The following is a 17,541-nucleotide window of genomic DNA, read 5'->3' as shown; positions in this document are numbered from 1 at the left end:
AAAATTCTGTTTATAGTTAAACTTAGAGACAGACAATCATATAATTCTTTTTCTCTTTATATTCGTCAACCAAAAATCGTGAAATAACCTGCGTTTTCTTCTTATAGGTGTTTCGTATGAGGTTTTCACCATAATATTCGTATTTTTATTCACTGGTTTACGCCGCTCCATGCTTCTACATATTTAATAATATACTGACAAAAATGACGGAGAAGCAAAGATATCTCGCATTGTTTCAAAGTAGCGAGAATATAAACATCCTAGGTCTGCCTTATAAATAAAATCTGTAAATTCTGGAAGGAGAGAAAGCTTATTATATTGTGTTTGTTATACTTTTTATATCTTCTTTACCTCCCAGTTATTTCCGTATATTTTTTAAATTTCTTATTTTGTTTTTGGATATATTTTTTTATTTTTAGAATTATATTATCCTCCATATTATCAGATTCTCAAATTCTGGTAAAGAAGATTTTATCCAGCCAAGAGCTTTGGTTACTTTTTAGTGATACAACTGAAGATGAGTAAGACGTTATAGGTGCAAACCTAAACACTCAAAAACTGTTTAAAACAGTTTTTCTTAACTTCAACAAAAGATGGTAACCACATGGTAACTAGTTTCCTATACAAAATTAAATGTATTAAGTTCGTTTTTTGTTGGGTTGTTGTACTCAGTCGGTTTTGTTGTTGATTTATGTAATTTTTCCTCCTTTTATGCTCCATTTAATATGATGCATGATGCATGACCATACAATCTAATCTATACTAATATATAAAATCCTTAAGTGACTGACATACTGATTAATCATGATCCTGCTCAAACCACTCAACGTAAGAAGCTCAATTTTGGCATAGGGTGATTCTAGGGTGTAGAGGTTCGATAAGAAGGGATTTTTCGAAATTCCAGTTCCAAGAGGGTGAAACCACCCCTCAAATATTACAATATTTTTTATTTAAAAACGGTCAAGTTTCCGAAAAAACACTTAAACACGTATATTTTATTTTGTTTTTTTACATATTTTAAGATTTTTTAAAAATGTATACAGGGTGTTTCGAAAGATCTGGTCATTGATTAATCACGATCCTGCTTAAAGCGCGTGACGTAAAAAGCTGATTTTTGGAAAACAGATTGATTTTAGGGTGTAGAGGTTCGATAAGAAGGGATTTTTTGAAACTCGAATTCTAAGGGGGTGAAACTATCCCTCAAATATTAAAATATTTTTTATTTAAAAACCGGTGAGTTTTTCGGAAAAACTCTTAAACACGTATATTTTATTTTGTTGTTTTACATATTTTAAGATTTTTTATAAATTTATACAGGGTGTTTCATAAAATATGACCATTGAGTAATCACGATTCTGCTTAAACTGTTTGACGTTTAAAGCTGATTTTTGGCAAACGGATTGACTGTGGGGTGTAGAGGTTCGATAAGGAGGGGTTTCTCGAATCCCAAATTCCAAGAGGGTGAAAACGCCCCTCAAATATTACAATATTGGTTATTTAAAAAACGGTTAGACTTTCGGGAAAAAGCTTGGACACGCATAATTTATTTGTTTTTTTTTACATATTTTGAAATTTTTTAAAAAATCATATAGGGTTTTCCAAAAAGTTGTGTAATTTCTTAACCACGATTCTGCTTAAACTGCTTGACGTAAAAAGCTTATTTTTGGCAAACGGATTTTTCGAAATTCAAATTCCAACGAGATGAAACTACCCCTCAAATATTACCCTCAAGTTATATAATAATATCGCCATATTGTTTTTTCTCATGCTGACATAAATGTGAGAACATTTTATCCATTTTGTACGTTAATTGAAATTCTTGCTTTGCTTTATCATCACCATTACAAATGATTAATTCGACGCGAACGAAGTCGCTGGTACACGCTAGTGATATATATATATATATATATATATATATATAGGAGATATTGCGGTACAAAAGATGGCGGAAAAAATAATGTTTTTATTTTTTTATCTTGAAAACGAAAAGAGATAGACTAATAAAATTTTATGGAAGCATTACTGTTATGAAAACACACTTTCTGGTAATTTTTTCACTTTTTAAAATGAGTCGAAGGGGTTGAAATAAACTACCCCTATATATATGTTAATATAAATATATAAAAATATATGAAACACATGCAAAAAAATTAATTTATATATATATATGTATTAGATATATATATATATATGTATATATATATGATAAAACTATATATTTGATATATAAAATATATAATATATATATATTATATGTATATATATATATATCATTTTCTGTGTACCATCGACTGGGCTGCTGTAATTTTTTTTATCATTTGTAATGGTGAATGATAAAGCCGCTGCTAGAATTAGGATGTTCCACATTAAAATGACATTACTCTACTGCAATATGTTATTATCTAGATGGTTATTATTATCGTTATTATCACTAGATTCTTAATCATTCACTCTTTCATTTGCATGTGTTTGATATGAATATATATATATATATATATATATAAGAATATATATATATATATATATATATATATATCATATAAAAATATATATATATACCTGATAATATATATATATATATATATATATGCTATCCATATATATATCATTACTCTATCTCTTTCGTTTTCAAGATAAAAAATAAAAACATTATTTTTCCGCCATCTTGTACTTGCCGCGATATCTCCCTAATGGTCAAACTACCCTTTATTTTGAACATATATATATATATATATATATTTATTTATATATATATATATGAGTAATTGAGAGTAACGAATAAAATTTTTAACAAAATGCAAATACCTCCATTGCAATAAGGCTATTGGCATAAAATAAAAGTTAAATAAAAGTTGGTACTACTTCATGGCATACATAGATAAAAGTGTATAAATGAATCTACACAAAACATAAGTAGGTTTCCAAAAATAATCAAGTAAACCTGTTAATTTGAAAAACATATTTTTGTATTACAACAAATATTATTGCTAAAAAATATATTACATTGTAGTTTCAAACGATTTTATGTTTTATTCATATACTCTGAGTATTAAAATTGGTGATACACTTTTAGTTAAAAGTTATTTTCACTATTTAGATGAAATATGTAATACATTTTTTATAATTTTAATTTAGTGTATTTCCGCCTATGAAAAATAACTGTGATATTTATTTTAGTATTAAAATTTAATTTAACCCAATAGAGCGTTATAAAGAGAGGTTCAATACAGCGTTAACTAGACTAAATATTTTATATGAAATATTATATAAAGGATTTTTATAAATGAATATAATTTATTTTCCATTACAATTCGTAGAGGAATGTATAGAAAGTGCGAAAATAAATATTAAACGACTTTGATTTTGAAGTTATTTCCGTTATTTACACTTTATATTTTTATCTCTTTTTTAGAATTCAATATTTTAAATGTGAGCTGATGTGTTTTCGTTGTTTTTGTTCGTGTTAATTTGAATATGATACATTATATTGCGACAAATTTAACTTTGTAAGCTCTATCCTCAAGGCTTTTATTTTGAGTGCATAATGCTATTCTAGGTATATCAATTTCATTGTCACTGAAAGATAACATTTTTGAAATGAAGGGAATAAAAAGGGGGAGTAAAAATTCAAGGCCATGACACACGGCCTTAGATGACGACCGTGACGCACGAGCTAGCGAGAGGAAAAGCGGATTTTGGCTATACACATAATCGTCGGCTTTATGACGAAAAGGCGTATCTCGATTTTTGGCGATTTTGAGATATCAACGTCATGACATGCCCAATGGGTCATATTTTAACATAGCGAATTTGCGCATCTCAATATTGTACCTTTTTCATTTTATATTAGTTTAAAAATTTGCCCCATCTCAAATACTACAATTCTTCATTATGACGAAGAGACGTATGTTGAGATAGGGCTCTTTGTTATATCAATTATTGTTATACCAATAATTGTTATACTACAAGAAAGATGGAATTTGAGATAGGTCCTTTTGTTTTAAGTTATGAAAATGCATGCGAGAGAAAATCACACCATTCTACCTAATTATTTTCTGACGGTTGCTTGGAACAAAATAAAACCTCTAACATTGCAGCAGCTCTCTTTAACAGTGTGATTTTAGAGTCTATTTTTTGCAAAAAACCATTGTTAGAATGAGCTAGACTCTGCACATAGCTTTATCGGGTATGCAAAAGATTGTCCGAGAATAAATGGTCGTATAAAAGGAAAATTTTGATTGAAAGCAAAACAACGAAACGAAAATTGCCCTAATGGAAAATTTCCCGAAATCATAATCTCTCTAAGAACATTTTTGCGAACCAAAAACTTGCCCGAAAATACAATAATTTTCATCTCATTATCATTGTCAGGCCATTGGCATTGTCATCCCTAGCAATTTTTAGAAAATTTTATTTATTTTGCCTATCATCATCCAGCATAAACACGTAGAATGGAAATCGAATTTGTTATCATTGAACAGGGAAAACAGAAACTGTTACTCCACAGTTATTTGTATAAAAAAACGAATGAAGAAACATGTTTTGTTTTTGTTTAGTTTGGTTTTTATTATATGGACCGTGAGTTTAAATGCCCTGTATTAATGCCCTCAATTAACTAAAAAATTACTAAAAATATATTAGTTAAAAAAATGCATTTTTGTATAAAAAACAATATTATTAAAATAAGCTAGATAAAAGTATTTTAATTGATTATTGTCTTTACTTCTGGCATGTAAATTGTCTTTGTTTTCAGTTGATCTAATCCAACGCGAATAAAAGTATTTAAAAATATTTGTTGCTGATTTTTTGGCGATTTTCAGATTTTTTCTTGTATGTATGTCTTGTATTTTCATCTAAGTATTCTATAATGTGAATATTGTATCATTTTTTCTTATTAAGAACACTTTACCGTCATTTTTAAATTTATTTTACATATGTATGTATACTATTCGTTCGGAAATAAATTTATTATTATTATAACAAAAAGGCCTATCTCTATTAAACAACTAAAAATAAATTATTTATTTGAATTTACGCTCAATTTATCTTCAGAACGTTTCCTCAATGTCTCCGTTTAAGTGTTAATACAAAAACACTATTAAAAAATTAAAGACTTTACATTTATTGGCCAAATAAAGTAAGTGATTTTCTTTAAATTGCTCTCCTGAAAAGTAACAAAAATCGAGATACGCCTTTTCGTCATAAAGCCGACGATATATTTGACAGACAGTTTTTTTCATTCAAAAATTTTAAATGTTTTTTTTTCTCAAAAACGGTTAATGTTAGGTATAGGGTGTTTAATATCAAAATTCATAAACTTTTACATAGAATTTAAGTATGTAATAAAAAATGGGAGCACCCATTCAAAAAAAAAAGAAAGTTGCTGTCAACTTTCGGTACTTCCGGAAGTGCCGCCATATTGAAAATATTTTTAATCGATAGATCTCGTTGTGAAACTATAATGTGCAAAAAATCCCAGAGCTAGATGTTGTATTTCTCTAGAAACTTCTAATGCACGTTCAGCCTGGGACACCCTGTATATATAAAATTATCAAGCTAGAATAGTATGCGGTTTTATATCAACTCATCATTTTAAATTAAAATATTTTATTGCTCCTACTTAGAGAAATCTGAATTTATGGTTGTTCAGAAGATCAAGTTAAAAAGGCCAAAGTATTGAAGAAAAACAAACGTCGCGTCGATAAAATTTCAATTTTTATTTCCACCATTTTTTTTTGCCCTATGAAAGCAAAACAGTATAATTATTATTAGCAAACGTATTTGATTTATGGACCTTTTAATTCTTTATAATAAATCGATTTCTCTCAACTAAATTAATTGCTGTGGCGGTACGCTAGTAAAACCCTTTCGATTTTTCTTAGTTTTCCCATTTCCATTTGGAAACTCGGTAGCTAGCGCCACTCTGAAAAGTCCTTTTTCGACTATTTAACATAACAAGCGATTAATCATCGCAAACGAGAGGATAAACAAGGCCGAGAGTGCGAGAAAGAACCGTCTCTGAAGCAAATATTGACGGATTTAATGAAAAGCGATCGTTCTATTAGCGATTCGAAAAAGTAATCAATTTTAAATGGCGAAATGGCGACTCGTGACTCACTTTTTTGTGTTTCGTATTTACTTGCCGCGCAGAAATGATCAATTGACATTTTTTTTTAAATGACCAAAAGCTAGAGCCTGTATGGTTTTTCTTGTTTTAATTTTGTATAAAAAATGTTACAACGACGAAATTGGGGTTGTAAAAGAGTCATGGGAGTATATATATTTTAAAGATCTGAAATTTATATGAGATTTCTATAATTCTTTTCCTATTTAATTCATTATACAGGATGGTCAGAACTGTATTCCGGAAATTTCGGCAGCATATTCTGCAGATAAAAGTAAGTAAAAAAGTTCGTATAAATTTATATCCTAAAATGCTTCGTTTCAGATATATAGGGTGTAGAAGTTTCATATTTATTTCGATTTTTTCCTATTAATTTCTGAATTTAATTCAGTATTTGGTGTTTTTTAACATGAGAAATTTGATTTCGATATCAATATGACTCGTAGTTGTAGGGGGCGCCACCTACATTTTTTTAACTGTTTTGAAGAGTAATAACTTTTCCTTTGTCCCTGTATTACACTACTTACAATGGAAATAATGATTAATACATGTTGATTGTCACTTATAATATCACAAGAGCTTAAATTATTTTCGAAAATTTTTTTGAGGGCACGAATATTTTGAAAATTATCCCAAGTCGAAGACGAGGGATAATTTTTCTAAAATATTCGTGCCCGAAAGAAAATTTCCAGGAATAATTTAAGCTTGCGTGGTATTCGGTAAGAAAATTTCACACCTAAATTTGAAAAAAAAAATATTAATCCAACATGACATTTTAAAATAATTTCAATTTGTTAAGTTGGCCAAGGTATTGCTAAAACTCAAATGGGTAATATTTCGAACTTTTTTTTACTTATTTTTTACGTGCAGAATATCGATTTTTTCCTATTAATTTCTGAGATTTATATTTCAATATATAGACATTGTAGTTCATTCACATTATGATTGTAGATCTTATGTTTACCTTTTCAACTGTCAAAAAATTTCCACTAAAGTTTCGTGGCGCCTCGAAAAAATTTCCGGAAATTTTTTCAGTTGCCATGGTAACTAGTCAACATTAAAGCATGTTATTGGTTGAAAAGTAGGTGTGAAATTTTCGATAAAAAATTTAGAATGTTGTGTAAATAGTTACTTGACTGAAATAATAAATTTTAATGGAACTTTTTAATTTTTTTAATCTATATAATCATGCATTTTTCTAGAAAAAAAAATATGTACGATAAAACAGCTTCTGTTGAATCTTTGGGACAAAAACATTTCAGAAAGTTCAGAAATTATTTGGAAAAAATCGAAATAAAAAAGTAACTTCTACACCCTGTATCTCCGAAACCAAGCATTTTAGGACATAAGTTTATCTTTTTTTACTTATGTTTACGTGCAGAATATGCTGCCGAAGTTTCCGGAATACAGTTCGGACCACCCTGTATTCTGGAAAGCACTTTTACCATTTAATTCTTAAGTAACTATTTTGATATATGCGGGCTTTCTTAAAGCAATAGTAAACTAATTGCTGCTGTGCCAAAAATTCTAGTGAAATCTATTCGATTTTTCCTAATTTTTCCATTTTCATTTGGGAATCCGATTGCTAGAGCCATTCTAAAAATCGTTCTTCGAGTCTTTAACATAACAAGCGATTAATCATCCTAAAAGAGAGGATAAACAAGGCGGAGAGTGCGAGAAAGAACCGTCTCTGAAGCTAATATTGACGGATTTAATGAAAAGCGATCGTTCTATTAGCGATTCGAAAAAGTAATCAATTTTAAAAGGCGAAATGTCATCGCGCGCGGCTGGTCTTTTTGTGTTTCGTATTTACTTGTCGCGCAGAAATGATCAATTGCCGCTTTTTTTGGAGGTGGGCTAAAACAAGACACACCTGCACGGTGGAATAAAGTTTGTCGATTTTTTTTTCAGCTCATTGGGCGGAAAAATAAGTTTTGAGGACGGATTTATGTATAGAATGTTCAGCCATCGTTCACCGTGACGTTATTGTGACCAACTCTATCACTTGATAACCAGATGAAAGAGATTGGTGATGTCATTACGGCATTTCGTAAATTATTGCATACTATTCTTTTTAGTAATTATTGTCATTGTCATTTCATTTGAGGTTATAATTTTATTGAAGGACATCAATCAATGTCAAAATTTCCTTTTAGAAATTGACATTGTCACTTAATTTGGGCTTATAACTTTATTGGCGGACATCGATCAATGTAAAAATTAAAAAATATAAACATAAATATGAACTGATCTCAGACACACCCTAAAACTCATATTTGACTAATAATGATGACGTAACGTTGAACGATGCCTGGACATTCTGTACCTATTAATTTTACCATACTTTTATTTGGTAGCACGACTACCAAAAATTAGTTTAGTTTTAGTAAAGAAGAACATGCCTAAAATCTATGGATGTAAACATATTTGACATTATGTGAAAATGAAGAGCAAATTTTAAATTTCGATAACAGCTACCTAAATTTTAGTTCACCTTGTATAGCTTCATATTTAACTACAGTAACCATTGTGTGTTAAACCAAATTGAAATTTGACCCGAAAAGTTATGAGACAAAATTAATGTGGAACATTAGTCACTTTTAAAAGCAAGTTACTCCTTTATTTTAAATGGAACACCCAGTATATTATTCCGGTGTTCAATGGGGAATTTATATATTTTCAAAATATTATTAAGGTTGCCCTTTTAATTTTTATGATTTTGCGTCTGTATAGATCTTTATTATTTGGAAAAATTAGTGGTGGCTGTGATATACCTTTCGTTATTTTAACAAAAATTAAAGATTGTAGAGTAAAATACTCAACGGTTATAAAAAGATACCCGTTTAAAACATATTTTAATTATTACAGAATTAAAACTAGATATAAACCTATAAATTATGTGACACACATTAGCTACATGAAATCAAATGAATTAACATATCCCTGTAAAAGAAACCCAGATTAGATAAAATCAGGAACATTTAACTATTAATTGGTTAATGCACACTACATTCACCAACTAATAGAATCATATCAATTCTCTCTGATGTTTGCATTTTCGATAAATTTCTGAGAATTTTTTTTAACTGACACAAAATGATAACTTTGCTGATAATTGATAACGTTGTTAAAGTTGGACTAATTAGACAGCTATGTTGAAGTAACGTGAGACATATCACAGCCACCTAGATTTTATCAAATAATAAAGATCTACTCATATCAAATCATGTAAATTCGTTTTAGGGTTAGGCAACCTTAATAGTATTTTGAAGAGACATGAATTCTTCATTGAATATAGGAATAATATACTGGGAGTTCCATTTAAAATAAAAGATTAACATACTTTCGAGCATACTTTTGAAGGTGACTAATGTTTAATATTAATTTTGTCTCACCCTGTATAACTTTTTGCATCAAGTTTTAATTTGATTTAAAGTAAAATAGTTAATTTAACTACATATTTGGTTAAACCGGCTAAATTCCAATTTAGGTAGCTTTTATTGTAATTTAGAAATTGTTCTTTATTTCTAGAAAATGTTAAATATGTCAAAAACCTTACATTTTAGTTATATTCTCTTATAAAACTGACCTTTATTTTTCTCCCAGAATCCCAAAATCAATTAATATATCGGGTGTTCCATTACAAAAACACAACTTTGATACGTAACTTTTTTTGAGGACTTCCTATAGAACTCTATATTTTTTTAAAAAGTGCTCTGAATTAACCTACGTATGCTGACAAAATTATTATTTCAATACAAAATTGTCGTTCTCCTTGGGGCCTCCGCGGCGTATGAGAGGCGCCACCCTGTATATCCACCAAGAGAAGAATAAACATTATACAAGGTGAGTCTTAAATAAGTGCAAATATTTTCAGAGCTGGTAGATCTCGAAAAGAAACATATTTTTTCTTTACCGTTTTTCAAATAGTAAATCCAAAATAACCGAGTTATTCTGCTTCGAAAATTTAAAAAAAATGATTTTTTCCTTGAATTTTGAGAACCACTAGATCTTGTCTAGGATTTCTTTCTTGTAAATTTAATCTACTACCTAGGTTGTCATATTATGAAGAAATTATGGTTTTTAACTAAAAACTTAAATAAACTACATTTTTTAAAATTCCAAATTTATTTTTTTTTCGAGAAAAAACTCATAATCGTTTTTCTAGGATCGAAATATATTACCTATAAAAATATATGCACTTATTTAAGACTCACAGTGTGTATCTGGCTGCTATAGAAAATGAGCATTAGTTTGTGAATGTTAAATTTATTGATTAGTTTGTAATGTCCAAGCGTATGTATAAACTATTAGAACAATAAAATATGACTTCTATAATAGGTTCTGTTTTATTTATAATTTTTATAAAGCATAAGATCTTTTAGGAACATATAACAAGTGTAGTCATTTTCGTCCTTTTACCTGAATATTCTATTCACTTCTCTATGTGCACATGTTTTGAGCCGGCTTTCAGTATATGCATTTTGCATCATTCATTTGAAAAGTCAACATCTTCTCAAATAAACGAAGAAGCTTTACCATGACAAAGCTATGACAAAACTATTCACAACAGACGGATATGTCTGAACCTTGCTTACTTGAACGAGGTTTTAGCAAATCAATTTTTATATTTATCGTTAGAAGTTCTTATACTTATATTTTTAGTTTATTTTTATATTTTAAAAATGTTTTAAATTTTCTAGTTGGAATTTTAAATATAATGTACACGATGTAAGTCTACAGGGAAATGTTGAACATTCTGTATGATTTAAAATTACGATAAGACCAACTATAATAAATACCTAGTACAGTTTTGATTTCAGAACTTTTATTTTGTCTTTAATATTTTTTTAAGGAGCTGAAAAATACATATTTTTGTATTTTATTTATTATATCTCTGAACATATCAAAACTTAAGAAAGTTAGTTGAAAAAAAATATATAAAAATTTAAGGGTAAAGTGATCAGAAAGGAAACTAAAAATGCAGTAGTATACAGTGTGTTCCATTTAAAAAAATCATCCCGATTCACTCACACATTAAGCCACCGTGTAGAAGTTAAAATATTTTCCTGAAATACATCCTGGTAAATACTTTAGGTTTGCATTTAATCAAATTTCTTAAGATTTTTATATAAGCAATATAGTATATTATTATATTGCACGAACTTGTATACCGGGTGCGTCTCAAGAGTGGCTCACCCATATAACTTTTTAATTTTTTTCTGATAAAAAAACGACATTTGATATGTAAGTGTATGACATAAATTAGGATTGATTGACGTACTTAATTCTTTTCGACCACTTCCTGTTTCATCGGAAATGGATCGGACAACTTTTGGTTATTAATTGGCATCCTCGGTACTTTTAACTCTATTCCATAGAAATTAACAGTCTGAATACAATCACATATCATATGTCAACTTTTGACATTTTCGTTTGAAACAAAATTGTATTTTAATATTCAATCTAGAGTGCTATGGCTGTGTTAAAAACACTAATTTTTAATCAAGAAACCTTTGAAAAATAGATTTGATCGTTTAATGTTTTCAGTGTCTTTTCCTGGTCTGTTAAAATATATCCAAATCGTATGTTTAATCATATCTCATTTTTTTTCAAATGGAACAAGGCTCATTGACATATTTGGTAGGTACCACACGCTTGGTATTTTGTCTGAAATTGTCGTTATGAACCGCATGTTACAATTTCCAATAAACAATATACGAAAATGTCCAAAGGTGACATATGATATGTCATTCTATTCAGAGTGTCATTTTCTATGGAATAAAAATACCTAAATAATTTTCTAAAAAAAATACCGAGAGTGTCATTTAAAAATCAAAAGTTGACTACAACTTTTGATTTAACAGGAAGTGACCGAAAACAATTGAATACGTCAATCAATTCTAATTTATGTCATATACTAATATACCAAATCTGCTTTTTTTATCGGAAAAATAAAAAAGTTATAGGGGTAAATGAGACACTTTTGAGACGCACCCGGTATAATATGTATGGTTGTTTTTACACATCGAGAGAAAATAGAAATATCAGTTTAAACATAAGTGTGTTAATGTGAAACAAGTACGCTCTTTAAGACATGTATAAGAGTAAAATAATTACGCTCTTACTAAAATTAAACTTGTACATACAGGGTGTCCCACTTAAGATGTATACAAGCCAATATCTTGGTTGTTTGTTGAGCGATCTTTTTCATTTTTGGCAGGAGGCTGTATGGCTATAAGACGTACATTTTTTGCACAGGGTAAGAAATGCGATACCTCATAGACGTACGTTTTAATGGGGTTTAATATTTTTCGAGTCAAGAGTAAACTAGGACAGTATTTATTTCAAATCTGATAAATTATATTGAATTTACTTAAGTCCTAATTTTGATAAATATTGATACAGGGTGTGTTATTAAAATAAGACCTTTTTATTTTTATTATTATTTTTTAAGTACTTACGACGCCACTGTATAAATAACTGGTTTATTATCAGTAACCAATTATAACCAATTATCAATTATTCATTAAGTTGTTTATCTAGTGGCGTCTTAAGTACTTAAAAAATAATAATAAAAATAAAAAGGTCTTATTTTAATAACACACCCTGTATCAATATTTATCAAAATTAGAACTTTAGTATCTTGGGTAAGGAGCATTCAATATAATTTATCAGATTTGAAATAAATACTGTCCTAAGGGTAGTTTACTTTTGACTTGAAAAATATCAAACCCCATTAAAACGTACGTCTATGAGGTATCGCATTTCTTACCCTGGGCAAAATGTACGTCTTATAGCCATACAGCCTCCTGCCAAAAATGAAAAAGATCGCACAACAACCAACCAAGATATTGGCTTGTATCCATCTTAAGTGGTACACACTGTATATTAGTGTACATTTTTTGTAAATTCCTGTATGCCTATCGGGAAAGCAAATCAACGGAACAACAAAAATGAATATTAGCTAGAGCGCTGTACTGTTTTACTAATGCTCTCCCGTTTTCATGATCTATAAAAAAGCTAAAGTACTGTTAAAATAGGTACACTTAGTCCTTGTTGCTAAAATACCCATTAATACAATGTATTAATGTACGCATGTCATGCGCCCCAGCTTTTATTATGCCATTGAATTCTGTTGTTTGGAAACGCTGTTTCCAGGATATTTTCCAATATTTTACTTTTATTTGTTTTCGTGTCCGGTGTTTTTCGGACAGATTATCGGGATATATTGTTGCGATGCGATTCTGCTACGAGTGGCAAATGTTGTTTGCGTCATTATGTATCTGCTATTTTTTGTTTAACATAATAAATGTTACGCGAACGTAAAGCTAAAAGTCTTTTTTTCAGTTTTGTACTAAATGGTTTGTTTAGTATGTATAAAAATGGTTAAACTGATTAAAACACTTCACATGATGCAGGTTTAAATTAAAAAAAAATAGATTTTATTCTTCAAAAATAAGCACAGACATAAAGAATAACTGTACAGGGTGAGTCAACGATTGAGTAAAGTCCATTATCTCATTTGTTTCGAGGTTCACAAAAAAATTTTAAATATAAAGGTTGTAGAGAAGGTTAAGATATACATTTTAAAATTATTATAGAGTATACAAGGTGCTTCAAAAAAGTGTGGCGGATATAACATATGTTTTTTTAAATGCAACACCCTATTTTTTATTTTATTTTTAGATTTTAGATAAAATTCGATAACTTTTTTATATATAATGTTATATACCTAAAATGAATAATTTTTGTAATAACTAAAAACTAACTAAAACTATTAATTTTAGGTATAAAACATTATATACAAAAAAAGTAATGGAATTATTAACTATTAAAAAGTTTTCTAAAATATACAGGTAATTTAAAAGAAAATGTACGCGATTTCCAACATCTTTTTTGAGAAAAAACCTCATAGACGTGTTCGAAATACGCCACCCCTAAAAATATTTGCATTTATTTAAGACTCACCCTGTATAACTTATACAGAGTGTTCCAAAAAACATGTGCCATCTCTCGTGGGGTGATTCCTCACGTAAAAATAAGATTTATTTTTCATATCAACATAGGTTTGATTCTGTTTTGTTTCGTTGCTACAGGGTGATAAAGTTTTAATAATCTTTCGATTTATTATAATATGATTCCAAGTACTTCTAAATTAATTTAATTTGAAGTACTTCTAGTGATTTGATTGAAATTTTGATGTTAAAAGTTACTATAAGTATTTTAATGCTAAAACACTGTCGATATGCTAGACTCATGACTCATATGCCAAATTCGCCCATTGAGCGAAATAAATACATCCACAAAGTTGCACGAAAGAGTCTTGATTGCATTGGTTTCAACTTCTATGCGGAGGGGATTAATCTTCTGTTGTTATATTATATAAAAAAAAAAATAATACCATCCGCAAAGAAGTTATATAAAGACTATTTATAACCAAGAAGTTGCACGAAAGAGTTTTGAATACATCATAAATAATAACATTTAATCATATCGCGCGGCGAAATGAGTATTTATTTCGCTCAATTGGCGAATTCGGCATATGAGTCCAACAGATAAATTCATCAGGGACGTGCATATGGGTTATCACTGGAATATTTTTCAAAAAAAATTATGTGTGCCACTGACTTTTTTCTTTTCATATCATAATATCTCTTGATATTTTGTCGAATTCACAATCAATAAAATTAAAATAAAAATAAAATTAATTAATTATATATTTTACCTGATTTATTATTAAATATTATTACTATTAGTTATTATTACTATTAGTCCAACATACAGCAATTTCAAATAAAAAAATAATGGTATTTAAGGTAATTACAAAAAAAAACAAATATAAAAAGTTTTAACATCCTGTTAAACTCTAAAACTATGCATTTCCATACCCATGTGTAACGTTTCTAGTTCGTTACATGTTTTTTTTATATATAATATATGATGTCTGGCCTATCATCACCGGATTCCCTCTCGTTCAGGCCGGATAGTTTATTTCACACGTAATTTTTACGTTCCCTGGTCGCCAACCCTGTGATCGTTCGACACAATCCTGTTACTATTCTGTGGAGGCGCGCGCTGTCAACTCTCCGTGCTTAACCTCAATTTGTTTTGACGCTCTGTTCTCTGTTTTATCCCAGCTTTTAGAAATGGTGGTTATTTAAATCTTGCTGTATAATCTGAATCAGCTGCTATTTCGAAGCTACAGGTAAAGCTGAGTTATTTTCCTTTTAGATTCGATATTATTAGTGAATATTTTTAGGGTAGAGTTACGGATGTCCCAACTTGTATTTGTATTTGGCTGGCACGTTGGCGTCCCTTTGCTTTTGTCCTCCATGACTATTTGCCAAATTCGCCCATTGAGCGAAATAAATACATCCACAAAGTTGCATCGAAAAGAGTTTTGATTGCATTGGTTTTCAACTTCTATGCGGAGGGGTTTAATTCTATTGTTATATTATATAAAAAAAAAATAATACCATCCGCAAAGAAGTTATATAAAGACCGTTTATAACCAAGAAGTTGCACGAAAGAGTTTTGATTACATCATAAATAATAGCATTTAATCATATCGCGCGGCGAAATGAGTATTTATTTCGCTCAATGGGCGAATCTTCGGCATATGAGTCCAACAGATAAATTCATCAGGACGTGCATATATTATCAATGAATATTTTCAAAAAAAAAATATGTGCGCTACTGACTTTTTTCTTTTTCATATCATAATATCTCTTTGATATTTTGTCGAATTCACAAACAACTGTTAAAATTGCCTTATATCTATCAAAAATAGTAGATAGAATAGTACTTTAACCACAAGGGTAGATTAAATGATACTTTAACAGCGAGGATAAGGTAAAAACTTTATTTCGTGTCGCACGTTTTTTAATTGGTTCCATTTTTGAAATGTTTTATATTTATTTTCATAAGTTATTCGAGATTTAAATGGAAGTAGTTTGGATATGGCGTTTGTCGCCTTAGCCTGAATATCTGTTGGTAATTTACTTATTTCGTTTTGAGCCATTTCTGGCTCCAATTCAATCAGCAATCGATACGAAAGAGAATTGAAAAATATTGACTCAAAACTGACAACTAAAAAACAGCTTTATTTATTTGTCAAATTACATAGAAACCAATGCCAACCCAGCAGAATATTTTTTCTCCTCGTAATAAATTCTTTGAAATAATAATTTCTGAATATTTTTTAAAACGTAACTCGCTATGGGAAAAAACATATTGTTTTATACACGACGATAAAATTGCATTATCGTCTCCCGAAATTAATTCATTAATCTTTTCGGTCGACGGTAAAATACCATTTTATCTTCTTGTATAAAAAATAACTCTAATTTATTTTTAAATATACTATACCGTTGCGTTGGTTGGGCGTGGGGTGTTTTTCAAAAGTGGCTCACCCCTATAACTATTTTTTTTATATAAAAAAGATTTGGTATATTTGTATATTATATAAATGAGGATTTATTTGCCCGGTGGTGCCCGGTGGCGTAGAGGTACAGGCTCTCGTCTACCAATCTCAAGGTAGTGGGTTCGATTCCCACAAGTTTACAGAATAAAATTTTATTCTGTAAACTTTGTTTGGGTACCTATTCGACTCAGCCTTAAATGAGTACTTGGGATTCACAATCCTGAGGTAATAATAGGCGGTTGAAGCGTAGTGCTACCACATTACCTTCCTTGTATACCGAACGGCTCTAGTATGGCAAGCTGTACCTTGCTACTCCCAAGGCGTTAAACGCTATATACGGGAGCTATTATTATTATATTAGGATTGATTTGCGTATTTAATTAGTGTCAGTAACTACAACTACAATTACTACAACTTATTTGATAGAAAATTATATTCCGAATAGAATGACTTATATCCCTGCTTATATCTCAATCTTTGACACTTTCAATTTAAAAAATAGCATTTTAATCGATTTCAATCTAGAGTACCATGGGTATAAATGTAACGATAATTTGAATTTGACTCGAAATACCAAGCAATGTGGTACCAAATTCTTCAAAAAAGATGTTTTAGAAATATGCTAATGGGTTCCATTTGAAAAAATTTAGTTATGATTAAAAATATGATCCAGGCTTCTTTTAACCGGCCAAGAATAGACATGAAAACTATTAGACGATCAAATCTAAGTTTTCAAAGCTCATTAGTGGTTTTAAGACAGCCATGGTACTCTAGATCGAAATTTAAAATACCATTTCTTAAGCGAAATTTCTTTACGCGTGGTGGGAGTAAAAATTCAAAGCCATTGACACAACACGCGACACAACAGGCAGAAACAGAACAGAAACTTCAGAACAAGCAAAATTTTTTATAAATACTTATACTATTCTAGGTAAAGTAAACTATTATAAATTTAAATAAAATCCAGCAAAAATTGGCGCCGGGAGGGACG

Source organism: Sitophilus oryzae, unplaced genomic scaffold (assembly GCF_002938485.1).
Source record: "Sitophilus oryzae breed Bouriz unplaced genomic scaffold, Soryzae_2.0 scaffold_1396_pilon_pilon, whole genome shotgun sequence".
NCBI classification, from domain to species: domain Eukaryota; kingdom Metazoa; phylum Arthropoda; class Insecta; order Coleoptera; family Curculionidae; genus Sitophilus; species Sitophilus oryzae.
Note: the sequence above shows the minus strand (reverse complement) of the source record.